Source organism: Durio zibethinus, chromosome 28 (assembly GCF_047325235.1).
Source record: "Durio zibethinus cultivar Kanyao isolate XHJ-2024 chromosome 28, ASM4732523v1, whole genome shotgun sequence".
In the NCBI taxonomy this organism is placed as follows: domain Eukaryota; kingdom Viridiplantae; phylum Streptophyta; class Magnoliopsida; order Malvales; family Malvaceae; genus Durio; species Durio zibethinus.
The window spans coordinates 6,003,909-6,010,347 of record NC_143189.1 but is presented as its reverse complement, the minus strand read 5'-3'; the positions used below and the strand labels follow the sequence as shown (position 1 = coordinate 6,010,347).

Here is a 6,439-nt window from a genome sequence, read left to right as displayed (position 1 = left end):
ATGTGTCCTCTAATCGACAGCTACAGATACCTCCACATTCTTCGCGCCACTTCTCGCACACTGGATTCCCCTACCTCTCTCTTCCTCTGTCAAGGATTCCATTTCCAGCTCTGCTTCATTCATTACTCCCAAGTTCCAGTGCTTTGACCCCAACAACACTTATCCTACAACCGCCGATCACCGATGCTATGACTCCACCTTGCCTTCTTGCTTCAGAAGTCCCAGGGGTGGCAACACCAACACCACCGACGTAATGGGCAATTCAAGAACCACCACCACCAAGCCCAAATCGTCATCGGCGACTGTGGTTACCTTCTAGAAGATGTTCCTCACTCGTCTGATTATATCCATAACCTCCCTGTAAATATAAAAGAACTTTCTCTCTCTTACTTGTTCGGTTTCTATATGAAAGTTCAAAGAAAACAGTAAACGTAAAGTAAATTTATAGAGAAAATTCAAGCATAAACTGGTCAGCTTATGGTTCCATTTATTACTAATATATAATCTTTAAGGCTGTTTGAAAGCAGCTAATCAAAAAATTTTTTAAAAAAATTTTATTTACCCAAAATTCATGCTCTGTTTCTCATTTTTTAAAAAAACTGGGGCAGACTTATCCGAATCCGTTGCAAGACAATACTGCATATTCAGTTGTGAAGTATGGTTTTTTTTTGGTTTCATGGAATATTCTGATTGCCGAGGCATTTTCTTTTAAATGATTTTTTTGTTTTTTACATGAAATTAATTTTTCTGTTTCACCAGGTAGAAATTCGTTAATGTTGATGAAACAGTTGCCCAGAAGGTAAAAAAATTTTGTTCTCTTTACTTTTCTGCATCAAAATATATCACTTTCATAAAAACAAGGGAAATGAACCTATTTTTATGGAGGATTCCATACTTGTCTTAGTCTACAAATTGAACTCATTGCATCACAGCAATTTTTACCATTGCGTCACAGCAATTTTTACCATTGCGTCTGAATATGCTTTTCTGTTTTCTACGCACAGATTGTCGTTCAAAAAGATAGTCAAAGAGGAACCCATTTCAGGTGAGCGGGGCCTCGTCAGAAGGTTTGAAAATGGAGTTTTTTTTTTTTTTCTTTCTTAAATTTAATAGTTTTGGGGTTTCCTATTCTTATTCAAATTCAGAAACAGTGATGTTCATTTGTTATATGGTTTCACGTGTACTTTGAATCTGATGAAGTTGATGCATGTATGTAACATGTGGTGGTCTATGCCCTGGTCTAAATATCGTGATTAGGGAAATTATTTGTGGATTATACCACATGTATGGCGTCACTAGAGTTGGTGGGATTGAAGTGTATGCAGAGCATCCTTTATTCATTTATTTCAGATGATTAACTGGTGTAGTTGATTTAATAGTTGGGTCCAATTTTTTCTTGTAGATAGCATACAAAGTTTTTTATGCTCGAAACACAATTCCTTTGGCACCAAAAGTTGTAAATGACATCCATAAACGTGGTGGTACCAACCTTGGAACATCAAGAGGAGGACATGATACCTCGAAGATTGTTGATAGCATTCAAGATCGAGTTATTAATCGGGTACGTATTGATCTTTTTTGGTCTGTTATTTGTGCTTTATACAAATAAGATTTGATGTATGTTCAACGTATACTGCCTGCCAGTGCCTCACCTTTGGCAAAGTAATTCCATACGTGGATTTGATCATTAAGGTCATGTTTGATATGTAAAATTATTGATATGATAGATAATTATCTTATATCTTGTTTGATTTGTATTTAAAAGAGAGATAGGGATTATAAAGATGATTAATATCCTTTTGATATAAGATTATTCAATCTTCCCTAAGTGAAGATGATTATTTTTAATTTATAAGATTAAACTTATATGTCTAATTAAATTTTTAGAAATTATATCAATAATTTAAATAATATAAACTTTAAGAAAAGATAATTTTGATAATAAATAAATTATTTTATCATAATCTTTACATATATCAAATATAAAATAAGATCATATTATTTAATTTAATCATATTTATAATATCATTTTATTTTATTTTATCATAATCTTATGTATCAAATATAATTTAAAGATTTAAAACTAAATATATCTCAAGTATACATCATCAGGGGAGATCGAACTCAGAAAGAGGCTTCTATGATATTTGAGGTAATTTCAGCCAAGATGAATATTAGATCAAAATAATTGTCTTACGAGCCAGTGTTACTTTTTCGTTGGATGTATAAAAGCATAAATGATCAAGGAACAGGGGCAAAAGTGTTTGAGTACATTATATTAACTTTATTACACGCTTTATACAAATAAAAAAAAAAAACTTCAAATTTAATTCAATTGTTCCGTGCTTATATTCATTAAATTTAAATTTTAAATCTTTACATTTTTTTATTTTTAAATTACGATATCTTTCATAAAAAAAAAAAAAACTCTTAAACTAAGTAATAAAAAATACAACACTTATAATATAACCAGAAAAAATAATAAAAAATTGTAATCATAATATACGTAATACTATATATATTATTTTAATTTTTATAATATTTTTTTACTTAATTTTTATTATTTTTATATTAAAATAATTAATCTACCTCAACATAATGATGACTAGTTCTAGTTATTTTTAATGTTAATATAAAAATAATAATTATAAATCAATAACTAATTATATATTATACAAATAATTAAAATAAATAAAATGCATGTTAACATAAAAGTTTGTTCAATGTACATTAATATATACTAATTTTAAACCCGGGCGATGCATGTGAGTATATTCATATATCAATAAATCTATATATATATAATTTTTTTTATTTTGATAATATAAGTTTTTAAGTGTATGTATAATTCAAACTTTATATAATTAGTTTTTTATTTAAATTTTGTATATTTCAATATAATAAATAAATTAATTATACATTTGATATATTTATGTAATTATCATCAAATTTAGAGAAAATTCAAATTGTAGTTTATTGAATTCAAGTAATGTCTAAACAATAGTCAATCATGTTTTTGATTCCCAGAAACTAAAATTTCGTCATCTCAAAATCATTCTCTAATACAAATTTTTTTCATTAGAGATTCTTTTATAAATTTTTGGATGAAGGTGTGACAATTGATTAGCATTAAAATTGTTAAAACTAAAATTGTTAAGATATAGTAATATAGAATTATATAGTGCTTTAAAAGTAAATTTTTAAATATAATAAATCAACAATTTTTAATTAAAATTAAAAATGTATCGAGTGAATTATGTTAAATATTTTAAAATTATTTTACATGGATAACCTATTGCTATGCCCTCGAACCGAGATGTAATACGATCATATTACCTTGAAATAAAATTCTAAAGTAATATGAAGCTTTTACTTTTAATCATTCTAAAATTCTTCAATAAACTGATAATAAATCTTCATATATCCAAATACAAACTAATAAAAATACAAAACTATTTCATAAGATCTAATTGGCTAACTTTATCTACAACGACTAAATAATCTTTTTCATTTTGATTTTTTAGCTTTTCATAAAATTAAGGAAACTTATCACTTATTCATCTAGAAAGAGAAAGAAAAAGAGGAATGAGCAAATCACGTCTTAGTAAGTATAGGCTCACACACTTTATCAGATCAAGCATTGTTTTCATACATACATATAAATCATTCAAAATATTTGTCAAATCATACTGTCAAAACATTTCAAAAATCATCATTATGTCAAACATTTTGTAGATCATAAATCAATATTATAACATGTCAATTCATAAATCATTACAAAATATGCTGTCATTCAAATATCGTAATAAAATCAAATCATGGATCAATATTTAAAAATCATTATCATAAATTATCATTATCATTAGTTTATCACTAGTTACGATCACTGCTAACCTATGACATTGGTTGTATTGACAATTTTATCTTTATAATAATTGCTAACATTATAATCCGTTAGCCGGGACCTTACGATAATTATTATAAAACATTAGCATGGCTGTATGATCATGGCTATACTAACTACTATAACCCATTAGCCAATTATAAACATCTCATTTTATCCGAGGTCATTTAAGATTAGTTTGAATTGAGCTTTAAAGCTTAGCCTGTATGGTGTTAGGTTTACCATTTGAGTTTTGGGCTTAGTTTGGACTTTCAATCATACCAAGTCCATTCACTCTTGTAATTATCTTTATTTGTAGGGGATAAACAAAATGATAAATTATGATATTGGATTTAAGCTAAAAGATAAAGTTGTTGGGATTAAGGTTGAATTTAAAGAAGATAATGCATCAAAATCCCTTTAACTGAATATGATTTTTGATCTTGAATTTCATTTCTTATTTAAGCAAGAAAATTACACATAAATTAGATAGAAAACAGAGCAATTACATAGCAACTAGTGAGAAATTACATAGAAAAGCACAATCACAACTAGTGAGAAATTACGCAAAAGGCATCAACCAAAAAACACCTTTTATCACCTTAAACCCACCATTGTCACTTTTGATCCAATATTCTCAACTTCCTTATCAACCTTAATTCATCATTACCAATAATTCGCACCACATTCACTCAACCACAAAGGCCACAATTCAACCAAATAGGAAAAGTAATCAACTTAAGAAAATCTCCCTCAACTTATTGCTTTCTACCTTCTACTACCTAAACCAACCCTCACCACTAGTTTAAACGAACCATCATTTGCAATGCAATCTTCATATATCAAATACAACTTAATAGAAAGGTAGCATAATCAATCAACAATAACCCACAACACTAACCATAATCTAGAAGAGCAAACCATTAAAGTAAAAGCCAAAATAACCCTTCTATCATTGGCAAGCTCACTCGCCATAAAAAGAATAAACCCAATATAAATCCACTGTCAATAAGCCATAAAAAAAGGCAAGTAAAAATGTCATCAAATCCATAAACACAGCATTAGATATTAGTAAATATGAATTAATAAGAGTTTTCACAAATTTTTATCTTGGTAGTGGTAGTGCTGGTGACAACCCATGGTGGGAAGGACTTTTAGGACATAAAAAATGATAGAAGTGTAGAACAAAGTAAGTGGAACAACATACTCAAAGATTGACAAGATCAGATGGGGAAAAAAGGTGATTGAATTACACTATTGGAAGGTGATTTGTGAGAAACTAACCCTAAATCCAAGATAAAGAGGCCAAAATAAGCTTCTGGGTGAATTTTGTGCTAAATCGATGGTTGGCCAACGGTAGAGTGAGGTGGTCGATGATGACCTATAGCGGCAACAACGATGGATGTTCATTAGTTTCTAGGTTAGCTTGAGTGACCGGCCACCTTTCATTCTTTCATAGAGAGAGAGATAGAGAAATTGGTTTATAAAGAAAGAAAAAAGAAGGAAAAAATGAAGAAAAAATGTGAGGATTTATAAAAGTCCAAAACTACGACATTTTGAAAAAAAAATTAGTTGGGTCAAATGACCCAGTTTGAAACTCGCTATCTAACCTAATTTGGCACTGTCTATAATAGCCCACACTCTAGATTGTAGAATATCAAGCCCAATTCACTTAGCCTATCATTTTAAGTTTAGGTCAAGGTTTAATTTAAGCCAGCCTTTCAAAGTTAATTTTCTTTTGGACTTCAAATTGGTATCTACATGTTTTGATTTTTTTTTATATAACCTAATTATTGGTATAACTTTTTTTTTATCATATATATTTATATATTTCATTGCTTATTATCTACATGTTTTGATTAAAGATATTTAAAAAATAATTTAAAAAAAAAAGCTTTACCAACATATTAAAGGGCTTGTAATCTTATTTTCAAAATAAGGTTTTACCAATATATTGAAAAATCTTATAATTTTTTTTCAAATAAAGTTAAATTAAAAAAAATAAATAGTTTTTATAAAATCCTACCAATATATTGGAGAATAATTTTTGATAGAAAGTCTTACTAACATATTAAAAGATGTTTTTTAAAATAAAGTGTTTTTATGAAAATCAATTTTGAATCTCTGATTATTAAATTACTAAAACTGTTGCAAAAAAAATATTTTTTATATAAATTCCTAAGTGAGATATTCTTTTTAAATTTTACCAATGTATTGGAGAATTTTAAAAAAAATTTCAATATTAAGATTCTCACAAAAACACTACTTATAACAAATAAAGGTTTTTAGAAAATTAAATAAACCCGATGATAAAGCCTCTTCAAAGCATGACAAATAGTTTTCTTGAATACTCTTGAGGTGAAAAAATATCATAAAATTATTACCAACATATTGGAGTAATTTTAAGACAATTTTCAACAACAAATTATTTGGTAAGATTTTTAAGGCTTTGGATAATATAAGATTAAACTGGTGCTATTTTTAAGATAGGTGTTATAGAAGTGCTAGAACCTTTCCTACGTGTAACCATACTCTCAAAACTAGATTTAATTTCGT

General features: G+C 27.9%; 1 pseudogene; it reads left to right on the top strand.

Annotated features, from left to right (window-relative positions):
* LOC111280586 (ATP-dependent 6-phosphofructokinase 3-like) lies at positions 1-4,307 on the top strand (annotated as a pseudogene).
* The last annotated feature ends 2,132 nt before the right edge of the window (positions 4,308-6,439 follow it).